Genomic DNA, 27,321 nt, shown 5'->3' on the forward strand with positions numbered 1-27,321 from the left:
ACTTAGGTGAAGACTTATACAGTTGTTATTATTGACTATGCTTTTTTGTTTGTGAAAATCAGAAGGCAGCTTTATCTGTCATTTTTCTTTTACTTGGAGTATTTATCTCTTGTCCACCAACACACAAGAATACATACTATAAACATTAGTATATGTTCCTGTGTTTTATAATCCCAATATTTTCAAATCAATGATTTAAAAAGCTTTATGGTTATGTGGTAATAACAGTTGATGTCCTCAAGCTTTAGTTTAAAATACCTAGAAGATGATTTCAGCTCCCCTTCAACTGAGGAAGCGAGGAAGCAAGAGTCCTATCATTTATATACATGTGGTTATGCCCCTTAGAGTTTTGATTGCAAAGGGCAGGAGCAACACTTAGCTAACTTGAGGAAAACAAGGAAATTTTTGGAAAGAGACTTGGAGGACTCAGAGAGAGGGCAACTAGATGGTTTTAAGAATCTTAGCACTTGGTAGCAAAAACAGATGGAGATCCTTTTGATTGGGGACCACTGGAATTACTCAGCTCTACCTACAAACACTCTTTTGGTTACTTGGTACAGAATTCAGATTTTAGAGGAGAAAGTCTAATCTACCTAGCGAGAGTCCTCTGCTTATACTTTGCCTAGCAGGACAAAAGCCTAACTATAGATAGTTCCCCCAAGACAATATGAAATGTGAGAGTAGAAGTTCCCAAGAATGAAGTTGGATGGTGTTACCAAATTGTTGGGGGATTGTGGTGGATATCATACAGGAAAAAAATAACATGTCTACTCTGCAAGTACAACTCTATAGGAACCACCTGTGTTGATCAAAGCATGGTAGGCAGAAGCCACTTTGATCTGAGCATAGTAAACACCATGTTTTAAATTCAGGGGCTATGAGAAACCTCTCCTCACCCTCTGAAACTTTTTGAATTTTGGTTGATGTTTAGAAATTCAACTGGTAAAGATTTATAAAGTAGTGGATAGGATGGTACAAAGTCATGTCACCTGGGAGTTGGCTTCAGGATCTAGTGGAATTCTGATATCTATGAAGAGAGAAGGTTAAGGATTTATTTTTTCAAAATAGGAAGGTAGAGAGCCTAGAGTCTAAACTCAAACTGAATTTGACTCCACTTCTTTGACTTCCATTGGCATTACGTCGGGCAAGTTGTTTAATCAAGTTGAGCATCAGTTTTACCATCTGTAATATGGGACTGATGATTCCACCTTTCATAGTGTTACATGACATTATCCACAGCATCTAGTGCAGTCTCTGATAAACCAAGGTACTAGCATCTCCCCCAAACTCCCCACCACCCTCAAAAAAAATCATTCATTATCTTCTTGACTAGACATCAGGGAAACAAAGACTAACAATGTGTGGCCCCTGCCTTCGAAGAGTTAGCAGACAACTGCCGGCTGCAGCATGAGATGTGCCAAGGCAGAGGAGTGGGAGGTAGAAAAGGAGGCACCTGGCTTGGTCAGGGAAGCTCTTCTAGAGTAGAGTTGTACCCCGAGTCTGGGGAGCTGCACAGGTGAAATGGCGAGGAGAGAGGCCTGAAGCACACAGTGCTTGGAGGGGACGGCAGGTGGTTTGACTGGAGAGGAGTCACTCCCACGTCCAGGGCATGGGCACGGCAGGGGTCATTCAAGCGGGACGGGCCTGGAGTCTGAAGCCAGGAAGTTTGTTTATTTCCTGTTCCTGGAAAACCTCTTTAGCTAATGGCGATCATTTGAAATGTCTTTACTCTGCCCTAAAAGAGGGAAGAAGGGAATACCTGGCACAAACTGAATAACACGCAGGGATATGGATGCCAGAAAGGACCAGATCGGGTTGCAGCAGGCGTCATTATTCCCTTCCAAATTAACAACTGCCATGGCACAGAATTCTTAAATGATGAAAATAGATTAATGTTTTTATTTAGCCAGAACTAAGCCTGAGTTTCATAATTGGTGTTTTCCCTTCTGGCCATAGGACTGCCTTAAGGTTAATAAGGATTTTTTTCTTTTCTTTTGGTTTTGACTTTTCCGTCTGTTTTAGGGAATATTTATTTAAAAAGGCATTTCCACTCAGTATTCACGTCTTTCTCCTAATTCCTATGAATGAAGGAAGGCAAAGGAAACCAAAATATAAACTTGTATGCAAATTCAAATTCAAATTTTTTAGATTAAAATAAAATCACTCTTCTTTTCATCCCTCTAACTTGCATTTATTCCAGTGAAATCTCCAGATTCAACCAGTCTTTATTTATGAGCTAAATTTCAGTAGATGTTTCATTATTCCTTGGGCAAAAGGGAAATGTGATAACAGGTCTCCACAGTAACCTATACTAACTTATACTATAGTTGGTGACATATTGACTGGTAAGTCTTTTCCTATGAAATGAACAATGTCATGTCTTCAGATTTCTTCTCTTAATTCCTGCCAAAGAAATGATAAAGTTTATACATCAGCTGAGGGTATTATTTTCTCTAGTCTACTTTCTTGTGTAGGTGGGCTGTCAGACCAGCTGGAGATTTAGTGGTGTTTAATGTCACATACCTCTGGGACCTTTCAGTTCTCTGTAGCTGCATCCTACGCTGGAAGCCAGTGAGGGTTAATTTGAGAAGCAGATAGCTTTGGGAGAGACAGATTGTATTCTGAGAACCTCCAAGTAGGAAGATTATAGGACACAATGCTTGAATATGTGCCAATTAAGTTAGATCTTTTGGTTTAGCCAAGGGCTTCAAGTGTAGAAAATTGTTTGCAATTTGGAATGTCACTGACTTAAAATTTAAATAAATGTGGGCTTGTGGTTCAAGTTTAAATTTGAAAACAGCATAGACTTATAAAATTGTTTTTGTATGAGTGGAGGGAAAGCTTTGGTCAGTGTGTGATTGCTTCTTATAATCACTCTTGAGCAGCAAGGTAGAATAGTGAACAGATTTGAAGCATAAATTCAGGAGCCAAGTGTTGTCAACTTGTAGCTCGCCGCGGACACTTACCTGTACTTACCTTTTTAACTCTCCTGTGCCTCCGTTTTCCTCGATGAAAGAAGAGGAAGTATAATAAATAAAAAAGGGTTCCTGGCTGGGTGTGGTGGCTCACGCCTGTTATCCTAGCTCTCTGGGAGGCTGAGGCGGGCGGATTGTTTGAGCTCAGGAGTTTGAAACCAGCCTGAGCAAGAGCGAGACCCCGTCTCTACTAAAAATAGAAAGAAATTAATTGGACAACTAAAAATATATAGAAAAAATTAGCCGGACATGGTGGCGCATGCCTGTAGTCCCAGCTACTCGGGAGGCTGAGGCAGGAGGATCGCTTGAGCCCAGGAGTTTGAGGTTGCTGTGAGCTAGGCTGACGCCACGGCACTCACTCTAGCCTGGGCAACAGAGTGAGACTCTGTCCCAAAAAAAAAAAAAAAAAAAAAAAAAAGTGCAGCCTGTTGTATAGCCTATAAAGTTGTCTGCAGCTGTCACACACCATAGATGCTCAGAGCTATTATTAAAAATATTTCGTATCTCTGTGTACTTGACCCTGGATGTTCATTTCTAAAATATGGACTACTGATGAATTTTCTGTCATGTTTCAGCTTTATTTTTCGGAAACCATATTATTTTTCATTTGCTTTTTTCTCCTAATATGAATAGTATATGTATTTATTCTGATTATAAAGTCAATTATATATATATGATATAAAATATATAGCAAAAACTGAACCCAGTGCAGCCTGTTGTATAGCCTATAAAGTTGTCTGCAGCTGTCACACACCATAGATGCTCAGAGCTATTATTAAAAATATTTCGTATCTCTGTGCACTTGACCCTGGATGTTCATTTCTAAAATATGGACTACTGATGAATTTTCTGTCATGTTTCAGCTTTATTTTTCAGAAACCATATTATTTTTCATTTGCTTTTTTCTCCTAATATGAATAGTATATGTATTTATTCTGATTATAAAGTCAATCAATACTTACATAGAGAAATGTCAAGAATGTTACTGTCTTAATAATTCCAACTGTCTCTCTCTGCACTATGGTCTGATTTTTCGGCAGTATACACCTGGTACTTTCAGAAGGTCCACAATGAGTATTTTATATATGTGTGTGTGTGTGTGTGTGTGTGTGTGTGTATACATATATATATGTATATCTCATCTCCATATCACATTTGTTTTCAAAGCATTTTACTAAACAATATACCAAGGCGATATCAATGGATGTATACATACCAAATTCTGTTCTCTCTTAAAGTATATAGATTATCAAACAATTTAAATTTTTTGTAGCAAATTGATTTTGATACAAATACTGTAACTTCTACTTTTTAAATATTGTTTGATATATTTTTGTGTATTCTCCTACTTTTATCCTTTGAGTCCTTTTGTTTTAAATATGTAGAACCTGAAGTTGATTATCTTTTTATAACTCAATTTTAGAGTCTTTTTTTTTTTGGAAGTGGTTTTATTTCATTTATAGCTCTTATAAATGTTGGTCTTATTCCTGTGTCTTATTTTTGCCTGCTTATCCCCAAATCTGGGTCATCTCAGGATCTCTTTCCTTTTTCTCTCACCCTTGGGTGAGTTTGTTTGTTCATATGTACTAGCAATTGTTGATTATATATTGGACATTGTGGCAGAGTTATTGTAGAGACTCTGGTTTCTGTAGTTTTCTTCTAAACAGCATTGAGTTTTCTTCTTTAAGGCAATTAAATCATCTTGATGTTATAGAGCTTCATCTTCTACTTTGTGAGGAAGAATGTCTTTTGGGTTTTTCCTTTAGACCTGGCGTAGATACCTTAATCCTGAAACATAGTCTTTCCTCCTAACGTATGGCTCTTCCTTGGTTTCCTGGGGAAGCCTGAGGCATTTACTAAGACCCTCGAACTTGGCGGCACTCAACTCCACACTCTTCTTCCCCGTGAAGGGCAGTAGCTAAAATCTCTGCTCAGATTTGTCACTGTTCTCTGTATTTCTTTAAACTGGGCTCTGGAAGCGCTCCCACACATACACAGTTCTGGGGTCAGCCAAGGATTTGAAGGGCGTTCTAGGTCGATTGTGGAGCTCCCCTCTGGGACTCCCTCCTTCCTGGGCCTCCTCTGCCAACTCAATTTCCAGCTACCCTGGGAACCCTGAATCCTATCCTCTGCTGTTTCATGAGTTCTGGTTATCTTACACGTAGACTGCTGACTGTTTTCATTGGTGAAGCCTTATAAATACGGATGTTACCCAGTAAGTATGGTTCTCTTTTTTTAAGGGTCAAATTCCTTGAATTTTTGTCTTCATTTGGCTTTTCTCTGGTGCCTTCAAGTAGTTATTTTTATATTTTTTTCATAGTTTATAATTGTTATCTGCAGGAGGACTAGTCTGCTGCTACAATCTACTTCTGTATTACTGGAACTCACTTGGAATAACTCAATTTTAATAGCTGCGTAACTTTCCAAGGTATAGGTATTCCCAAATTTATTCTGCCATCTCATCGTTGAGGAAAATTTGACTTTGTTTCTATATGTGTTGCCAGTGAAAACAATGCCGATGCTAAGAGGTCTCCTCTGGAACCAGACAGCTTGGTTCATTTCACATTATTAATCTCCTACTTCACAGAGGTGTTACCTTTAACATGGTATTTGGCCTCTCTTTGTCTCCATTTACTGATCTGCAAAATGGATTTCATAATTGTTTCTATCTCCTTACATCTATGATGATTAAATTGATCAATACACATAAATATTTAAGCATTTATTTACCCATAGAATGAAATAAATGGTAGCCAATTTTGTTATTGTTATTATTTATCCCAGGTGTTCTGAAATTTTCTCTGATATGCCTTGATGTCATTTTTCAGTCATTGTTTTGGATACTCAGTGAGTTCTTTTAATCTGGAAATTAATATTCCTCAGTTTTAGGAATTTTTTGCATTTTTAAAATAATTTATTCCTCCTCATCCTCTCTGTTATCTCTTTCTATATCTCCATTTTCTTCCTTTAGTCACCCGTTTTCTATCTCTCTGTTACGTTTTTTGGGAAGTTGCCTCAATTTTCCCTTCCAAGCTTTCTATTGAATTTATTGTCATTATCATGTTTTCAATTGTTTATTCTTGTTCACGACTAAATATTTGTTTTTAATTTAGCATCCTGTTATTTTTTCACGCATAAAATAAATATGTTCTTCCATATTTGGATGATATTATAGCTTTTTCTAAAAAAAGCTTCCTTCCAATCTGAGCATTATATCTATTTCTTCTGTTATTCTTTTTGTTTTGTTCTTTGTCTTTCATGTTGGAGGGTTCCTCAAATATCTTATCATCTTGGGCTCCGTACTAATACTTAAGAGTAAACAATAAAATGCGGATTAGAGACTCCATGTGTGTGGGAAGGTCTTGCTCATATGGACGTGATGTGTAGGCTTCACCATAGGTCAAAGCAAACTATTTCTGTGGGAATCTCCAGAGTTCGCAGCACCTCCAGGGGCTTCCATTTGAACACATCAGTTTTTCCTCAAGGAAATCTCCTAATCTCCGGCTCAGGTATAGCCTGAATGCCATTACCTTGAGAACCAAGTGTGGGAAGTGGGTCAGAGGCCTCAGTATTCTTAACGTAGGTTTTTAATGAGTCCTCCTGTTTACAGTGTGACTTTACATCGTACCCTCAGTGTGCCTGGAGCCTTTGAGTCCAGAGCTTCCCTTTCTCAGTCTCTCCTGAGGGAAGCTACCTTTCTACTTCACCCTTCACACTCTTTTAGGGAGGAACCTGGTGCCCCTGATTTTTTTTTAACCTTTTCAAAACAAATTGGCATTATCTTGTTGCCTTTCCACTCCGCAAACTTGGATTTTAGTTTTTTTCACTCTGCCCAGTCAGTTATTCTTTATCTATGCACTTCTTTTAAAATTTCATTGACAGCACTCATTTGCTTATCTTTTCCCCTCTTGTTTCTTTGTTCCTGAGATTTTTTTAAAATAACTTTTTAGAATTCTTTTCCATCCTTTTTCTATAGTTTTGAGACATCATAGAAAATGAATGTTTTAATCCTGTACGTGTGATTAGAAGCAGTTTTGTTAAATTTAATCCTTTGTATCTTATGATATTTTATCTGATTTATAAGCATTAAACATGGTATCTGAACATTCTCCCTTTTTTCTTATTAGCTCTTTTCCAGTGAGCAGCACATCATGAGTGATGCACTGAAGTCGTCCTTCACTGTTTGAAGTCTCATGGGTTTATGCCCAGTTAGAAGCATTTCTGTTCCATAAGGTGGAAGTGGTTAATGTTTTGCATGTTAATTTCTTTTCCCTGTGGCCCAGTTTCAGTTTAGATGCTCAGAGCAGATTTGATCCTCTCCAGAACATCCTTCTCTTTTGCATCTCATAAAAGGATATATTAGGCCTGTGCTTTGGACTACTTTGCATGTCCAGCTGGGCACGTTAAATCATATCACCAGTCTTAAGTTGGTTTGCTAAAGGTAGGTATCAAAATAGAGATTAAGAGCCCCAAAATGACATTTAAAATTATTTTAAAGTCTCAAAGGAAAATTCAATATCTTATCAATAGGACCACCCTACACTAAATAGATTGAATGAGGCAGTTAAAATTATTTTAAATATTATTTACATTTTCTATTATTTGCTAGAATAAAATTATGCATTACTAAATATTTCTAGCTGGTTGATTAATATAATTTTGAGTAATTTAAACTAGGCACAGCTTTGCTTGATGGTTAAGAGCGTGGTCTTTGGAGGCAGTTACAAGCTGAGCGATCTTGGGAAAATTAATTACTTTCTCTTTGCTTCAATTTTTTTTCTTCATTAAATGAGAATAATATTAGTACCCACTTCCTAATGTTGTTATGAGGGGTAAATTAAATTTTCAAAGTACTTAAAACTGTCCCTGGCTTCTAATAGATATGGTATGTCTGCTATGATACACTTTGAATCGGGAATACAGTGTTATGTAACACAAGGACCATAATCATATATGATCACCCCCTACATTTAATAGAGCAGAAGAGCATGTCTGTTAATGGAAGATCAGGCAATTGGGACTTACCCTTACACTGAGGACAACTAGAAAAGCTGAATAAAATATGAGGGAAAAATACTGAAATACCTCTCTTCAAAGGCATTAGAGAGCTAAAAAGATAGTGAAGAATCAGTGGACCAGAACCTGAGGGGCACAATGGCCCAAGGAGGTGAGATCTGCATTTGGGGCCAACTTTCCCCTGGGAAACTTGACACTTTGTGGAGCTGAGTAGCACTTTTGACCATTTCTTGGGGCTAGGGAGATGGGAATTAGAGACCTGACAAGAAGAGGGACCCTATTGAAAACTCCTCACTTTGGGTTGAGATCTTAGAAAGTTTCATCATTGAAGTAAACACGAGCTGAATGTAGAAGGCCTATACGGGAACAACAACTCAGCTTCAGATCATCTCAGTCTTGAAATTACTAATGCATGCCCAGCTTGCTGGTGTTCCAGGCACCTGACAAAAACAAATATCCATCCTCTCTAGAGGAAAGTCACTTTATCATAGACCTCAACTTTGCAAACCCAAAATGCATAAAAAAATAACTGGGCGCAAGTGGAGATGAGAAGAAATGAATATAAAGACGCAGAAATGGAAAACACAAACAGACCTATAGAGTCCCCAGATAATGAGTTTTCAGACACAGATTTAAAAATAACCGTGTTACTATACTCAAAGAGGTAAAGGAAAAGATGACAAATTTAGGCAGAAAAATGAGAAGTAAAAAAAGAATAAAATGGAAAATTTAGAATTGAAAAATATAATTACCAAATTAAAAAAAAACTTGAAAATGGCTTTAATGACAGATTAAACAGAGATGAAGAGAAAATAAATAAACAATTAAAGAATTTCTGACTTAAGTCAGAAAAATATCCAAAATGAAGTGTAGGAAAACAAAAGGATGCACAACCAGAAGAGAGAATATGAGACTTGAGGAATACGGTAGGCAGATCTAGCCAGTGTATGTGATTACAGTCATAGAAGGAAAAAGAGAAAAAAAGACATATAATTTGAAGAGAAAATGGCTGAGAAATTTCTAAAACTGATGGAAGTTTATGAAATGTGCAGATTCAAGATGCTCTCTATACAAACTCTTCTACAAAGCAGGACAAAAATACAAGACAAAACAAACTCTAGTCCCATGATGTTAAAACTCCTGAAGAATCAAAACTAAATCCTTAAAAGTAACCAGAGAATAAAATGCAGACAATGGGTTGTAGCTGATATTTGACCAGAAGCCAATAGAATATCTGGAAGACAGTAGAATGATATCCTTAAAGTGCTAAGAGAAAATGGTCTAATTAGAATTTCAAAACCAACAAAACCATGCTTTAAAAAATGAATGGGATAGACCACATCCAGACAAGATGGTGCAGGCTCATTTCTCCCTACTTGTCCCTGCTGCATATAAAGATAAACCCAAGAAAGAAGACACAACTGTGATGGTTAATTTTATGTGTCAACTTGGCAGGGCCACAGTGCCCAGGTATTTGGCTAAACATTATTTTGGACTTTCTGGGAAGGTGTTTTTTGGATTACATTAACATTTAAGTGGGTGGGCTTTGAGTAAAGCAGATCACCCTGCACAATGGGGGTGGGTCTCATCCAATCAGGTGAAGGCCTTAATGGAAAACACTGACCTCCCACAGGCAGGAAGAAATTCTGCCAGCCAATTGCCTTTGAACTCAAACTGCTAGTGTGTGTATACATATATACATTGGAAACATATATTTTGTTCCTCCTTTTTTATACAAATGACAGCATGCTATACCTACTTTTCTGTACCTTGTTTTTTGCACTTAACCCTTCAAGTATAAAAGTTCTTAAAGAACTTTCCATATTAGCTCATAAAGAGTTTATTCATCCTTTTTTGTTTCTTGGCTACAAAGGTTGCCCTCCCTAGAGGCAGTACTAATTTACATTCCCAGCAGCAACGTATGAGAGTGCCTGTTTCCTCACAGACTCACCAGCACAACATGACACTAAGCTTTTCAGTCTCTGCAAATCCAGTGGGTGAAAAAAGTGCCTTTCAATTTACATTTCTCTTTTTGTATATTTGATAGGTTTGTCATTTATAGTTCTTTATGTGAACTCTATTTCCTTTGCTATTTTTTCACTTTGTCTGTTTTTGTATTGAGTTTTTGCTCTTTTTTTCTTATCCAGTTGTTGAATTTATGTTGGGGGAAATCATCCTTTTGTCTTTGGTATGAGACGCAAATTTTTTTTCCGTCATTTGACTTTACTTATAATGCTTTTTATTATGCAGATATTTTAAATTTTATTTAAACTGAATTTATCTGGTATCGTTAATGGTTTCTGAATTTTATATCATATTAAGAAATGCTTTTCCCATTCTGAGATTGTAAAAGAAATCTCTGTTTTCTTTTATTACCTTTATGGTTTCATTTTTCTTTTTTACCTTCAAGTTACTGATCCAGTTTGGAATTATCTTGGTGTGGCGTGTAAGGTATGGTTATGTTGCTCATTGTTTTTATAGATTAAAAATTTAAAGAAATCAGTTTTTGGGTTTGGACCCAATGTAGTCTCAAAATTTTCATGAATTGTTTATTTGTTCAAGTATTTCCATTTCCTTCTTTTGGGGATCTCTTCTGATTTTCCTCCATATCTATAATATTCTCCTTAATCTTTTAAACTCTTTGTTTTCCATTTTATTTTGGCCCCTTTCCTCTCGTCTGTTCACCTTCTCCCTCCACCACGTCTCTTACTTAGTTTCAGTAATTTCTCAGCTCCCTGTATCAGCCTTTTTGGCATAATTTCTGCAGTGGTTATTATTTCTTTGCACAACTTTCCCAAATTCTACCAACTCATATTTTCATTTTTTAATGTTTCCCCTTATTTCTTCGTTTATGGAAGTGATTATACCATTAGGTTTTTAATTTTTTAAAAAATATTGGTTCACTCCATTGTTCCATTGACTGTTTTACCATGGGAGGTCTTCACCTATTATTTGCCTTTCTTATTCATTGTTTCATTTTAGGATTTTTGCATAGCTCCTAATTCTTTCTTTTTTATTACTCATCTTCAAAATAATTTAATTTTTTCATGAATAGCTAGCTATCTCTGTACAAGGTTCATAGACAGTAGGGGTATGGTTCAGGCTAGCTGGACTTTTCTTTTACGGTGGTCTTTATTTCACCAAAACCAATGGAGAAAGGAAGATTTGTATTTTACTTTTTATTTTTGGAGAGAATAATGAAAAGATTATCTTTTCCTCTACTGCACAAAAGGAAGACTGTTTATAATAAACATGACTTCTTTAGGTGTGATTCTTTATACATTGTCACTGGATTTTTTTGGGAAACAAACAAACAAACTGGGTCTGCACAAGCTCATTGAGCAGGTCATTGAGCTGGTCAACCCCTCCTGTTTCAAACAAGGGCCGGCACCTCAGGTAGTGTCCCTGGCCTTTGAGAAGAGTAGTTTTGCTGGTGCTTGCTGAGGTCTGTATCTGCAGGAAGCTCTCTCTGCAACCTTCTATCTCTGCTTCCTCCCACTCTTTTCCCTCTATTTTCAAGGCCTTTCCACTTTTATTTGGTCTCTGTAGTTTAAATTATCTCCTGGTTTAGCTGAAGTGAAACTTACATTTTTGTTTCTCATTTTCCTTGTTGCTTTTTGGGTGATTTTCAGAATGAGAAAGGAAAAATACTTTTACACTATCACGTTCGAACTAGAAATCCATCTAGATTTTGTTTAAGCTGCCAAAAAGTGGTGCATATTTATTTTAAAAGTCAAAGAATGCAGAGTAGTATGAAGAAAATTTCCATAATCTTCTGACTAATTCTAAATTGCACTCTTAAAATATCTAATATTAACATTTGATGTTTCCATTAACATCTTTCTCTACTTTTATACAAAAGTATATATATAAAAGCATACATACCCATATATAGAGACTTTGTGGTATATAAAGTTTATGATATTCATATCACTCAGAAGTTTTTTTTCTTTAACTATTTATCATGAACATCCATCTGTATCAGTGAAAACTGATCCAACTCGTTCTGCATAATACCTGCATTATATTTTGGGGAATGGATGTAGCACATTTAATTTAATCATTCTGTATTGATAGACATTCAGATTATTTCCAGATACTTGCAACTATAAACAGTGTTATAGTAAACATTGATTTACATACACCTTTACATTTAGGTGCTTTGATTTTTCTGAGATCATTTTAGAAAATTGGTATTGCTGGATCAAAGGCATTTCATTTAATCGAATTGCAGTCTACTTTTTTGAAAAGTTGTATCTCTCCACTAGCAATAAATGAAAGAGCTGATTTCCCCACAGCCTTGCTACAATTGGAGTTACCTGTCTTACTGTATTTTGCTAATTCAAGGGGAGGAGAATATGGTATCTCTTTATTTTACTCTTTGTTACTCTATTGATGAGATTTAACATCTTTTTTATATCCTTTCCCAATATTTAATTGTCATTTTTCTTATCATTTTGGAGAGCTTTTGAATATCGAGACTATTAACCATTTCTCTTAAAAGTTACACATACCTTTTCTGTTTTTTTCTTTTGATTCTACAGTGACTTTGATTTTGTTGGCTTTGTTTATGATGTCTTTAGTCATGCCATTTTATTTATGTTTTTTGAAAATTTTTTTAAATTTCAAAATATTAAGTGGTTACAAATGTTTTTGTTACATGGATAGCTTTTATAATGCTTTAGTAAGGGCTACATGTGTGCCTATCACCTGAATAGTGTTCATTGTACATGTGAGGTAGGTTTTTACCCCTCCCCTCTTTCACCCCTCCCCACTTCTTGATTTCCAATGATTTTTACTTCTTTCTGTGCCCATGTGTGCCCATCAATTAGTTCCAAATTATTAGAGATTACACGTGATGTTTGTTTTTCCTTTCTTGAGATAATTCACTTAGGATAATGGTATCCAGTTCCAACCAAATTGCTGCAAAAGACATCAGTTTATTCCTTTTTATGGCTGGGTAGTACTCCATGGTATGTGTATATATGTGTGTGTGTGTGTGTGTGTGTGTGTGTGTATGTATATATGTGTGTGTGTGTGTGTGTGTGTGTATGTCTGTATATATGTGTGTGTGTGTGTGTGTGTGTGTATATATATATATCACATTTTGTTAATCCACTCATGAATTGATGGACACTTGGGTTGATTCCACATCTTTGCAATTGTGAATTTTTCTGCAATAAACATTCAAGTACAGGTGTCTTTTTGATAAAATGGCTTCTTTTCCTTTGGGTAGATACCCAGTAGTGGGACTGCTGGGTCGAATGGTAGATCTACTTTTAGTTCTTTGAGAAATCTCCATACTGTTTTCCGTAGAGGTTGTACTAATTTGCTGTCCCACCAGCAGTGTATAAGTGCTCCTTTCTCTCTGCATTCATGCCAGTATCTATTATTTTTGGACTTTTAATAAGGGCCATTCTGACAGGGGTAAGGTGATATCTCATTATGGTTTTAATTTGCATTGCACACATAATTAGTGATGTTGAGCATTTTTACATGTGTTTCTTGGCCATTTGTTTATCTTCTTTTAAAAAGCTTCTGTTCATGTCTTTTACCCTATCTTTAATGGGGTTGTTGGATTTTTTCTTGCTTATTTGTTTGAGTTCTTTGTAGATTGTAGATATTAGCCCTTTATCAGATGTATAGTTTGGGAATATTTTCTTCCATTCTGTAGGTTTTCTATTTTCTCATCAGCAGAAAGTAATAGTTAGACCTCATCTTTCCTGATTTGGGTACCCTTTATTTCTTTCTCTTTCTCTTTGATTATTTCCTTTGCTTTGCAGAACCTTTTTGATTTAATCAAGTCCCATTTATTTACTAATATTTTTGTTATTGCTGTAATTGCCTTTGGTGTCTTAGAGTAAATTCTTTGCCTCGGCCGATACCTAGAAGAGTTTTTGCTACATTTTCTTCTAGCATTTTTGTTTTTTTCTTACACCTAAGTCTTTTTATCCATCTTAAATTAATTTTTGTAAGTGGTAAGAGACAGGAGTCCTGTTTCATTCTTCTGCATGTGGCTATCCAGTTTTCCCAGCACCATTCATTAAATAGGGCTTATTTTCCCCAATGTATGTTGTCGTCTGCTTTATAGAAGATAAGTTGATTGTAGGTAGGTGGTTTTATAGGGTTCTCTATTCTGTTCCACTGGGCTATGTCTCTATTTTTGTACCAATACCATGCTGTTTTCCTTACCATAGCCTTGATAGTATAGTTTGAAGTCTGGTAATGTGATGCTTCCAGATTTGTTCTTTTTCCTTAAGATTGCTTTGGCTGTTCTGTGTTCAAAGTACAGAATTATTTTTTCTAGATCTGTGGACTATGATGTTGATATTTTGATGGGGGTTGTATTGAATCTGTAAATTACTTTGGGCAGTATGGACGTATTAACGATGTTTATTCTACTGATCCATGAGCATGATATGTTTTTCCATTTGTTTGTATTATCTGCAATTTCTTTCTTCAGTGTTTCATAATTCTCTTTGTAAAGATCTTTCACCTTCTTGGTTAAGTATATTCCTGGGTGTTTTATTTTCTGTGTAGCTATTATGAATGGTATTGAATCTTTGATTTGACTCTCTGCTTGACTGTTACTGGTACATAGGAATGCTACTGATTTGTATATATGGATTTTGTATCTTGAGACTTTGCTGAATTTATTTATTCTATGAGAATTTATTTATCAATCTATCAATTGATAATTTATTTATCAATTTATTTATCAATTCTTGGTGGAGTCTTTGGGATTTCCTAGATACAAGATCATATCACCAGCGAAAAGTGATAGTTTGACCTCATCTTTCCTGATTTGGGTACCCTTTATTTCTTTCTCTTGCCTGATTGCTCTGGCTAGGACTTCCAGTACTATGTTGAATAGAAGTGGTGACAGTGGGCACCCTTGTCTTTCTCCAGTTCTTATGGGGAATACTTTCACCTTTTCCTCATTCAGCATAATGTTGGCTGTGGGTTTGTTGTATATGGCTTTTATAATTTTGAGATATGTATCTTCTATGCCTACTTTGTTGAGGATTTTTATCACAAAAGGGTGCAGGATTTTGTCAAATGCTTTTTCTGCATCTATTAAGATGATCATATGGTCTTTGTTTTTGCTTCTGTTAATGTGGTGAATCACATTTATTGATTTATGTATATTGAACCATCGTTGCATCCCTGGGATGAAGCCCACTTGGTCATGGTGGATTATTTATGTGCTTTTTGAATTTGGTGTGCTGGTATTTTATTGAGGATTTTTGCATCTGTATTCATAAGGGATATTGGCCTGTAGCTTTCTTTTTTTGTTGTGCCCTTTCCTGTCTTTGGTATCAAGGTGATACTGGCTTTGTAGAATGAGTTGGGAGTTCCTTCCTTCTCAATATTTTTGGCAATAATTTCTGCAATTTCTTCCTTTTGCAATAATTTCTGTATTATAGGTACCAGGTCTTCTTTTTAGGTCTGATAGAATTCAGCAGTAAATCCATCTAGTCCAGGGCTTTTCTTGTTTGGAGGTTTTTTATTACTATTTCGATTTCACTGTTCATTATTGGTCTGTTCAGGAGTTCTGTTTCTTCCTGGTTGAGTCTTGGGATGTTGTGTGTTTCCAGGAACTTGTCCATTTCCTCTACAGTCTCTAGTTTATGTGTGTAGAGATTTATGTAGTATTCATGGATGATGTTTTGTATTTCTGTAGTATCAGTTGTAATGTCACCATTTTCATTTTTGATTAAGCTTATTCGAGTCCCTTCTTTTCTGTTCTTGGTTAGTCTAGCAAGAGAGATGTTGATTTAGTTTACCTTTTAAAAGAACCAACTTTTAGTTTTGTTAATCCTGTGTTTTGTTTTTTGTTTTCCATTTCATTTAGCTCTGCCTTGACCTTTGTTATTTCTTTCTTTCTGCTGGCTTTGGGTTTGGTTTGCTCTTGCTTTTCTAGTTCCTTGACATGTGTCATTAGATTGTTAATTTCTGATCTTTCTGCCTTTATGATGTAGGCATTTAAGGCTATGAGTTTTCTCCTTAGAAATGTTTTGCCGAATCTCATAAATTTTGATAGCTTGTGTCTCCTTTATTGTTTAGTTCAAGGAATCTTTTGATTTCCATCTTAATTCCATTATTGACCCAGTAATCATTCAGCAGCAGGCTGTTTAATTTCCATTACTTTGTGTAGATTTGAGTGTTTCTCTTGGAATTTATTTCTAGTTCTATTCCACTGTTGCTGGAGAAGATACATGGTATGATTTCAATTTTTTTGACTTTGTTGAAACATGTTTTGTGGCCTACAGTATGATCACTTTTGGGTAATGTCCCACGTGCTGATAAGAAGAATGTATATTCAGTAGTTTGTGGATAGAACACTCTGTAAATGTCTGTTAAGTCCATTTATTTTAGAGTACCATTTAAGTCCAGTGTTTCTTTAATTATTTTCTACTTTGATGATTTGTCCATCTCTGACAGTGGGGTGTTGAAGTCCCTGGCAATTATGATGCTACTATTTATTTCTTTGCTTAGCTCTAGTAGAATTTGCTTTATGTATCTGGGAACTCCTGTGTTAGGTGCAGATATATGTAGGATTGTTATGTCTTCTTACTGAATTGCTTCCTTTTCCATTATATAATGACCATTTTTGTCTTTCCTATTGTTGATGTAAAGTCAATTTTGTCTGATGTGAGAATGGCTACACCTGCTCTCTTTTGATTTCCGTTCACATGGAGTATTTTTTTCATCCTTTCACATCGAGTCTGTGTGCATCCTTGTGGGTTAGATGTGTTTCCTCGAGACAGCAGATACTTAGGTTCTGTTTTTCATCCATTCAGCCAGCCTATGTCTTTTGAGTAGCATTCAGACTTTTAATATTGAATGATAGAATTGATGTGTGGGTGACTGTTCTGTTCATTATGTTTGGTAATACCTGCTTTGTCTTCCCTCTTGTGCTATTGTTTTACAAGAGTTGTGAGCTTTAGCTTTTTTTGGGTGATTTTTATACTGGTGGGTATCAGTGAATACACTGATTAAATACACTGCTGATTCATATATAAATATAATGCAGTTCTGAGTATTTCCTACAGGGCAGGTCTGGTCATGACAAATTCCCTTGGTGTTTGCTGGTCTGCAAAAGACTTAATTTTTCCATCAATTGTGAAACTTAATTTTGCAGGATACAAAATTCTAGGCTGGCAGTTGTTCTGTTTAAGAATATTGAAGATGGGACCCCAGTGTCTTCTGACTTGTAATGTTTCTGCTAAGAAGTCTGCAGTTAGCCTGATGGGTTTTCCTTTGTAGGTTAGTTGTTGCTTTCATCTTGCTGCTTGTAGAATTTTCTTCTTCATTTTGACTTTGGTCAGGTTGATTACTATGTGTCATGGAGATGTCCTAGATGCCATGAATATTCCTGATGTTCAATGACCATCTTGTATCTGGATGTCTGAATCTCGGGTGATACCAGAGAAATTTTCCTCAGTAATTCCTTCAAATAGATTTTCCATGATTTTTGCTCTTTCTTGTTTTCCCTCAGGGATACCTGTAATTCATATGTTAGTTCACTTCACATAATTCCATATTTCTCTAAGTGATTGCTCAGTCTTTCTTATTCTCTTCTCTGCCTCTTTGAATGACTGGGTTACCTCAAGAGCCTTGTCTTAAATCTCTGAGATTCTTTCTTCTTGGTTTAGTCTATTGTTGAAGCCTTCTATTGTGTTTTGAAATTCCCTGAATGACTCTCTCGTTTCTTTAAGTTCTATCATATCCTTTCCTATGTTGTCTAACTCTTTAGTGATTTTTCCTTGATTTCCTGAAATTTTTTTTTTGCCTTCTCTTTGGTGGTTTTCAACTTTCTCTTCAATTCCATTCATCTTATTTGCCATCCATAATCTGAATTCCTTTTCTGTCATTTCAGCAATTTCCTTGTGGGTGGAGTCCACTACTGTAGCTTCACTGTGATCTCTTGGAGGTGTCAAACTCTTGTTTTTTCATGTTTTGCTGTTTTTTTCTCACCTGAATCCTCTTTACTCAGCTCAGGTTTAATAGGTTTGCATGCACCTGTTCTGTTATGCCATTTTAAATTTTTATACAGAAAAATACATATCTCTTTGCATTTATGCATTTCCTATCATCCTCTAGAAAGTTTCTGCTATCCTAAAGTTATAAAAATATTAATACAATTATTCTAATATTTTTATTATTTTTTTAAAATTTATTTCTTTAATCTACTTTATATATGGATAGAGATCATTACCCTGGCTCTGGGAGTGATGACTGTAGGGTGAAGATTTGGAATATAAGTTAACTATGTATATTCTTGCCCAGCCCAGGTGAAAACTTGTGAGAGCCTGAAGTCAGGCAGAGGCTGTGGAATGGAGATGGGTAGTGATGGCAGACTGAAACAATTAGAGAAGGAATCTCTTAGGAATTAAGGGCTGACTCCTGTGCATGGTGAGTGAGAGGAAGGAGAGCAAGGCCATCTTGGAGGTTGCGTGGCCAGAGTTACTGTCCCTAAAACACATATGGGTTCAGTTGGGGACTAAGGCGGGCACTAAAAAGAGCATCTTCTATGAGTGCATTTCTGGAAAATTAGGTTTTATGTAAATCTATGTCAGTAAAATAGTATATAAATTTATTTTAGCCTAACTCTTGCTCGTGAGTGAACAGATTGCTTCAAAGAGTGTGAGTTTTGTTCCATTATGTTATAGAGGTAAATTGTACCATGTTCCGAAAGCTGAATAATCAATTGTGAAGGATAATTATTTGAATAGCTCTAAAAGTAATTTTTAAAGTGTAAAAGTAACATGATGTTATAGAGAACTTGGAAAATATGAGAAAAACCTTTCATGAACAACTGCTCTTAAGCATCTACCAGGTTGTTATAACCTACTTCCTGCTTTGGTTTTTAGAATAGATGGCATGGGCAGTAGGGGCTTGCATCTGTAATTCTAGCTATTCAGGAGGTTGGGGTGGGAGGATCAGCTGAGCCCAGGAGTTTGAGACTAGCCTGGGCAACATGGTGAGACCCCATATAAAATTTTTTAAAACTTAAGCAAAATAGAATGGATGGCATGGGTAACTTCCCATGGCACTTGCAATAACATGCCTCTCACATGAATGTCTTGTGAGTGTTCAGGTAAATAAATGCAGTAAGGTAAGCACACTGTTCCGTTGTGTAATGTGGCAAACCTTTAAATGAACCCTTCCCTTCTGTGTTTTGAGAAGTTCTTGCAAGTTGAGAATGGTAAGAGTTTGTTTTGGTTCCTGTCTCAACTGATATAATCAAACTTGACCAAACACTGAATTAAAATGCAATTCAGTCTTGAGTGGGTATATGGCTTTATAAGTAAAACCCAAAAACTCTTTTATAGGTGATTTTCTCTTCTCTAGATTTTTATGAATTGTACTGTTTACAGATGGCCTGAGACTAAATAGTATGTTTTTATTTCTTGGCCTTTTCAGATTGGAAGGATTTACTCATCTTTGCATTAATTGCACTAAAATCTCCAATTATCCTTTGCTCATCCCCAGGTTTTTCACAGTTTCCCCAGTCTTGAGATATGAATACTCTTTGGTTCTTGAAGCATAATAAGAACCTGAATTAATATTAGTTCATTTGCCAGTTGATGTTAATAGAGTAGCCATTAGACATTATTGCAGGCCCTGGAATGGAAGTTTTTAGTAGCTGGTATTGTGACTCTTCTTGTTTTATGGTCTCTACAACTATAAATTGATGTGAAATCTATCATAATTCAGTAGTGACCAGTTTTCAGGCTGTTTCCTATAACATGATAGCATGTATCGGTCTTCTCCTTCAACATAATGTCAAGACCACTTATGGTATAATCTTCAGCTATTCTTGCATTATTATTGCTAGCATTTCTTAGTTTTCAAAATAACCTTTATTTTTCATTAATAAAGTAATGCATATTCATTAATAGAAAATTAGAAAACATAAGTAAACAAAAACTAATAAATAACTACAAATTATAAATAGTCCTATCACCCAAAGATAATAATTGTGAACATTTGGCATATGATTATTCAGTTATTTTCAAGGGAATTAACACACACATATTTCTTAGATAAACAAAAAGTTGAGATTATTTTTATATACATTTTAAATCTATTATGTTCATTAGTAAATATGTTGTGGACATTTTTTCATGTCAACAATACATCAATTTTATAGCAGTGTAGTATTCTTAGAGCTATATCATAGCAAATTTAATCAGTGTTTTATCATAAGACATTTTAGAGGCCTAATCAATTTTGCTACTCTGAATAACACTAAGATGTATATTCTCATACATATTCTTGATAACTTTTGTTTATTTATCCAAATAATATTTACAGTAGAAGGAAGGGAAAGCATATGCAAAAGAAAATTTTTAAAAGTTGTATCATATGAAATTTTATCACTCAAAGATAACCACTGGTAATATTTTTGTGATTTTCTTTCAGTGTATTTCTATCTATTTATATGGGATTGTGCTATTCACACTGTATTTTCTATTTTTTTTATTGAACCACGGAATACATGTAAAGAATATACAAGTCATAAATGTACACCTCAATGAATTCTCACAAATCGAACACATCTATGTATTCAGCACACAGATCAAGAAACATCACCAGTTCCTGTGCCTGTCCCCTTCTAGCCACTTTCCTCCTTCTCCAGGGTAACCACTATCCTGCTTCTAGCACTACAAAATAGTTTTGCATGATTTTGAACTCTATATAATTGGGATCATCAGAATGTACTCTGTGTCTAACTTATTTTGCTCAACATAATATTTGTGAGATTCATCCATACTGTTATATGCAGTTGAAGTTTATCCATGCTTATTTCTGTGTAATATTCCAGTGGGTGAATATGACACAATTTATTCTTCTGTTGATGGACATTTGCATAGGTTCCAGTTTGGGTCTATTATTAATAGTGTTGCTGTGCACATTCTTGTATTAACATGTGCTTTTGGTGAACTATATGCTATATTTTTCATCTGATTTTTTTTCCTTTAATATGTCATAAATGTCTTTCCTTTAAGTGTATTTTTATGTACACAAAATACTGCATTATTTGATTGTACCATAGCCTACTCCACTTTTGGATTTTCAGTTTATTTACAGTATTTTTCTATAATAAATAACATTGAGATGAACATCCTTGTACATACATCTTTGCACATTTTTTCAATTTCCTAAAGAAAATTGTTAAAGAGATTGAAATGGATGGGTCAGTATTTAAGCATGTTTGTTAATTACTGCCAGATTGCCATCTAAAACATTTATACTTATTTATAGTTCCCATACTAATATATATGAGTGTCTGTATTCCCAGAATCTTATTAAATAAAAAAATCACAACTTAGTATAATTAGCAATATATTTTGGTTATTAGTGATACGGGATATTTTATTTAACAGTGTTTTTGTCATTGATGGCTGGTAAATTTCTTTTTTTTCATGAGCTTTGTTATTTTATCTTTTAGAGAGTCCTATATTTTTCTTAGTATTTTAAAAGGGTATTTAATGTATTAGGACAATTATCTGCTCTGATTTTCCCCAGATTGTCACTCACCTTTTAATTTTATTCATATTGTTTTTTGCTATGTGAACCTTTAAAGCTTATACATCCAGCCTGAGCAAGAGTGAGACCCCGTCTCTACCAAAAATGGTAAAAATTAGCTGGGTGTGGTGGCGCATGTCTGTAGTCCCACCTACTCAGGAGGCTGAGGCAGAAGGATCACTTGAGCCCAGGAGTTTGAGGTTGCTGTGCGCTAGGCTGACACCATGGCACTCTAGCCCGGGAGCCAGAGTGAAACTCTGTCTCAAAAAAAAAATAAAAATAAAAATAAAAAAATTTAGGCAGAAAAACATTGGTTGGTATTTTTAATTTATTCCCCAATTTTGCATGAACTTCTATTTATTTTCATTTCCTTTATGAGAAGACCTAATGTTGTAAAGATGGCAGTTCTTTTCCAAATCAATTGATAGATTTCTCAATTAAGAAAAAGTTCATTTGAACTTTTACTCCTACCTTGGTAAAACAATTTTAAAGTTCATTTGGGGACATAAATGGGCAATGTTAGCAAGACAGTTTTGAAAAAGAAAAATAACAAGAGGTGATTTTTCAATACCAGATTTTAAATTGTGTTACTGGCCTGAGATCAGTTGGTAGTTCACCAGCTCAGGACAGGTAAGGATAGAAAGTCCTGAGAAAAACCTGTGTATGTGCATGCCATGGTCAAAGAGGGAAGCCCCAGTAATATTTACCCTTTATCACATTTAATATTTCAACTTAATATTTTTACTTTCCTCTTTATGTTGGGTGCATTATCTCACACACATACACATACATACACACAACATACACACGTACTGTGGGTTTCTGAAGATCCCATTCAAGCATTTGTCCTTGATCCTTCTTTATGTACCTTTACAAATGTCACTTATGTAGATATTGACCTTTCATGATGAACCTGCCATTATGTATTTAGTATTATTGTAATTTCTGGTTTTTTTTTTTATTTGCAAGGTTTGTGCTAACCAGTGTTCTGTAGCAATGTTTATGTCCTTCCTCATGTTAGCTGTATTAGTCAGGAATAGCATAGACAATTCCACCTATGTTTTGGTCTTCTAATTTTAAAGTTGCATCCACTTACCTTACATTTTAAATTACCAGCTTCTTCTGAAGCTCATCTAACTGTCACTTCTTATGTTGATTACATTCAAAACATAGCTAAATCAATTCAGTAATTATGTTAGAATAGCAAGTTCATCATCATTGGTTTGACTTAGTGCAGAGTTTCCAAGACAGTCATTTCTTTGGATGTGAAGAGGTAGATGTTCTCAAGGAAAGAGGTTTCTGCAGACAAATACATTTGAGAATACAGATTTAAGCAAAAATCAAACTAATTCTTTAGTGACAGACTTCTTAGAGGCCCTAATAAGCTAATATGTCTGATTTGGCCCCAAGAGTGCAATGTAATTTGAAGCATTTCTCAAATTTATTTCACTGCAGAGCCCCTGTTTCTGAGCTGACTTGTGGGAACAATAAACTGAGAAGCACACTTTGGGGAAATGGTGATATGATTAAATGTTGAAGTTGTATTAATTTCCTAATTACTAAGTGTATTCTCCCTGTCACCATCTTGGTTGGATATAAGCCAAAGAAGTCAAGGGGCAGGAGCTTGGATGAGGAAGGCAGGAACACCTGAACTGGCTGTGTGTCTTTGGGAAACCTCCTCCCTCTCCTAGGCTTGCACTTTCTCAAACTTAAATGCACTTCTCACATCTAAGTGACCCTGACTGACTCAAGGACAGTGAGGCTTTTCCAGCAACAAGATGCTGTTTCACTTGTTGCACAGGGAATCTCATTGTGTTCATTGTAGAAAAAGGAAGAAGATTTCACTGTTTCCCATGAAGTTTTCTCATTATTCTCTGTCTTGTCCATTTAGAGCTACTTTATTTCTTTCCTTATAAAAACCAATCCTGATCATTCCTTTTTAGGTTTGACATAATCAAAGCTGCCACTTCAGTTTTTCACTAATTGGGCATCTTAGAATTTCATTTAGTATTCTGGGAAAAGTGGAGTTAAAGAGAGAGACATGTCACCGTCTGGGAAACTCCAAAGTGTCATTAACACCTTTAGTGGAGTGTTTTAAAGGCAGAATCAGTCTGCATTTTCACTGGCCTTCGAGTCTGTTTCCTTCTGCTTACTAGGAAGCTGGAAGATAGCAGCTAATGAAGCTCCTGCCCTTACTCTGCAGCCTGAGGGTGGAGTCTTACTTCTGATTTACTTCTGCTGACCAGTAGGTGCACTAGGTTTCTTCCTGCCCTCAACCCCAGCATCGCTTGGGCAAAGTGGAAGATGATTTATTTTTGATAAATTGCATTACTGGAGTGAAAAAAAAATCTTTTTTTAAATAGTTGGAATTCCTGTTGTGATTTGTTGGTTAAATCTTGAGATTAGTTTGCATTACGGAGTCATAAGATTTTAAATCATTTAGCAAAAGCCTTTTGGGGATTGAAGCTGTTCCCTTCTCTATGTTTGTTGCTATTATTTGGAAAGGAAAAGGGACGATAACCTTCATTTAAACAGCAACCAAGCATTGGGATCTCCTGTTCTTAGTAATTACGTGCTAGAAAGAGGGGCCAGTGAACTCTGGACCTCTCAAGTTTTCCAACCTGAAGTCCAGAGTTTCCCTCTGCATCTTACAGAAGGCATATGCAAAAGGCAAAGGCATGAACTCTGAGTCAGACTGAGACACAGTCAAATCCAGGTTGTCATTGTCTTAGAATGTGTCACTGTGAGCCTGAGTTTTCTCATCTGTAAGTGGTGGTGGTAATGATTACCTATAAGATCTTTTGGGACTATATACATAAATATATGAGAAAAACTAAAGCATCTGGAACATAGTAGATATCCAATCAATAGTAGTAAATCTATTAAAATCATTATCATTATTTTTTATTATAATTCTTAGTATACTCATAGAATATTTCAAATATGTGCTTTAATTATTATTTGTATAGATGTGATTATTTTTATTTAGTTTTAGATTTATTTATTTTTTTAAATCATCCTGCCCAAAATGTCAGTTTTAGGCTTTATTTATTTATTTATTTATTTATTTTTTTGAGACAGAGCCTGCTCTGTCATCCTGGGTAAAGTGCAGTGGCATCATCATAGCTCACAGCAACCTCAAACTCCTGGGCTCAAGCCATCCTCCTGCCTTAGCCTCCCAGAGTGCTAGGATTACAGGTGTGAGCCACCGCACCCAGGCAGTTTTAGGTTTATTTTACTTCATATGCTTAAGAAAGAAACCTTATAGACAAGAGTATATATAACTTGGACCTTTTAATAAGACGAAGCAGTAGAGCAACACTGTGTCTCTCCACTGGGATGGAACATTACTGATCGCTTTGAAGCCACTCTGTGATTATCCCCAATGAAATCCTCTCTCCCCTCCTCAGAGGTAACAATTTCCTCTTTATAGTTTTGCCACATTTATTCCTAGAAAATAGATTATTTGATTTTCTATGTTTTTTACCTTTATGTAAAAGAGTCATACTGTGTGCATGCTATACAAATAATTAATATCTAGACTATAGAAAGAACTCCTACAACTAAATAGGAAAAAGACAAGCAACTGATAGAAAATAAGTAAAATATATAAGCAGGCATTATATAGAAGAAATAGAAATGGCAAATAAACATATGGAATGATGCCTAATTTCAATGGTAATTGTAGAACTGCAAATTAAAACTACATTTCATACCCACCAAAGCAAAAATTTATATCAAATGTTGGCAGGAAATGGGACAATGGCAGTTTTCATTTAGGGGATATAAATTGGTACAATCTCTTTGCAACACAATCAGGTTTCATTTAAAAAGTTGCAGATGCATGTGGTGTGTACACGTGGTGTGCTTCTCTGTCTCAACGTCAAGTTTTAAGATTTATCCACGTTGATGAATGTACCTATTGTACGTTCTTTGGCACTGTGGTAGAGTACTCCATTGTATTCATGCATGCTATTTTTTTTTTATCCTTCCTGCTGTTATGGATGTTTGGGGTTGTTTCTAGGTTTTACTTGTTTTAGTTTATTTTTTTGCTATTTTAAATTCAAAATGCTATTTTGAATTGCTATTAATATTCTTCTCTTAAGTTGAACTATGTGAAATTGCTATTTTATAGGTCAAAATGGTCCAAACTTAGAAATTTCATATGATTCAACCCAATTTTCATCTCTTGGTACATATTTTCAAGATTATATCTGAGGGATATACCTAAGTGTGACAGAAATGCTGCTTCACAGAGTACATGCATTTTCAACTTTTTAAATGAAAACTGCTTGGGACCTGCAACTCCTTTCTTTTTTCTAATTTCTCCCTTTTGGAATGGGAATGTTTATCCAATGCCTGTCTCACCACTGTATTTTGGAAGTAAAAACTTGCTGTCTGGTTTCACAGGCTCACAGTTAGAGAGGAATGTTGCCTCAGGATACAATCATACCTCAGATTTCACCCATATCTGATTTATATGATATTTAGAAAAAATTTTGGACTGAGAGTCGATGCTGGAATGGGTTAAGACTTTTGGGGCTGTCAGGATGGGGTGGATATATTTTGCATGTGAGAAGAACGTGAATTTTAGGGGCTAAAGGATGGAATGTCCTGGACTGAGTTGTATCCCCTCAAAATTTGTATTTGAAGTGCCAATTCCGAGTATCTCAGATTGTGACTGTATTTGGAGATAGGGTCTTTAAAGAGGCAGTTGAATTAGAATGAGATTGTTCAGGTGGACCCTAATCTAATATGACTGGTGTACTATAAGAGGAGGAAATTGGACACAGACATGTACCGAGGGAAGACCATGTGAAGACAGATGGAGAAGATGTGCATCTATAAGCTGAGAATAGAGGCCTCAAAAGAAATAAACCCTGCTGACACCTTGATCTCAGACTTCTAGACTTCTAACCTCCAGAACTGTGAAAAAAAATAAATTTCTGTTGTTGAAGCCACCCAGTCTGTGGTCTGTGGTACTTTGTTATGGCAATCCTAGCCAACTAATATCCCTACCTATTTGCCAAAACCACTCTGTCTTGATTAATGTGGCTTTTTACTAAGGACATTCAGTATTGACTAGAAGTAGTGAAAGTGGACATTTTGTCTTTTTCATGATCTTAGGGGAAAGTATTCGGTCTTCATCATTGAGTATGATATTAGTTGTAGGTTTTTGTTGGTGTTACTTTAATTTTTGTAAATGTCCTTTATATGATTTTAGAAGTTTCCTTCCTTGTAGTTTTAGTTTGCAGATGGTTTCTACCACAAATGGGTATTGAATTTTGTCAAATACTTTTTCTGCATCTATTGAAATGGTCGTATGATTTTTCCCTTTTATTAGGTGAATTACACAGATTGATTTTTGAATGTTGAGCCAATCTTGATTTACTTAGATAAATCCCACTTTGTCATGGGATATAATCCTTTTTATATCTTACTGGATTGGTTTACTAATATTTTGTTGAGGATGTTTGTATCCACGTTTATGATGGCCTTCAGTTCTGGGGAATTTGCTGATACTATTTATTTTATTTTATCCCTAGCTGCAGTCATTCATTAAAAATGATTTTTAAAAATAGGGTTTCTCATAATTTTTAGGTATGTACTGCTTGAAGGTGTTTCTCTGAAATTTCATCTTTTCTACTATGAAGAGAATGGCTAAATGAGATTATTTTATTGTATTTTTTTGCAGAAGAAAGTCTATTGATTTCTAGTTTATATTTCATAGTTATGTGATTAAAACTTTAAACAATATAATATACATAGGATATTACTTTTTAAAAAAGTA

The 27,321-nt window shown here is 35.4% G+C and overlaps 1 protein-coding gene across 3 annotated transcripts in view; it reads left to right on the forward strand.

The window, feature by feature from the left end:
- Positions 1–27,321, forward strand: part of MYRIP (myosin VIIA and Rab interacting protein) — a 344,233-nt gene that overhangs the window by 30,912 nt on the left and 286,000 nt on the right. The gene's annotated exons all lie outside the window — the stretch shown is intronic.

This window comes from Propithecus coquereli, unplaced genomic scaffold, assembly GCF_000956105.1.
Source record: "Propithecus coquereli isolate 6110/MARCELLA unplaced genomic scaffold, Pcoq_1.0 Scaffold1, whole genome shotgun sequence".
NCBI lineage: Eukaryota > Metazoa > Chordata > Mammalia > Primates > Indriidae > Propithecus > Propithecus coquereli.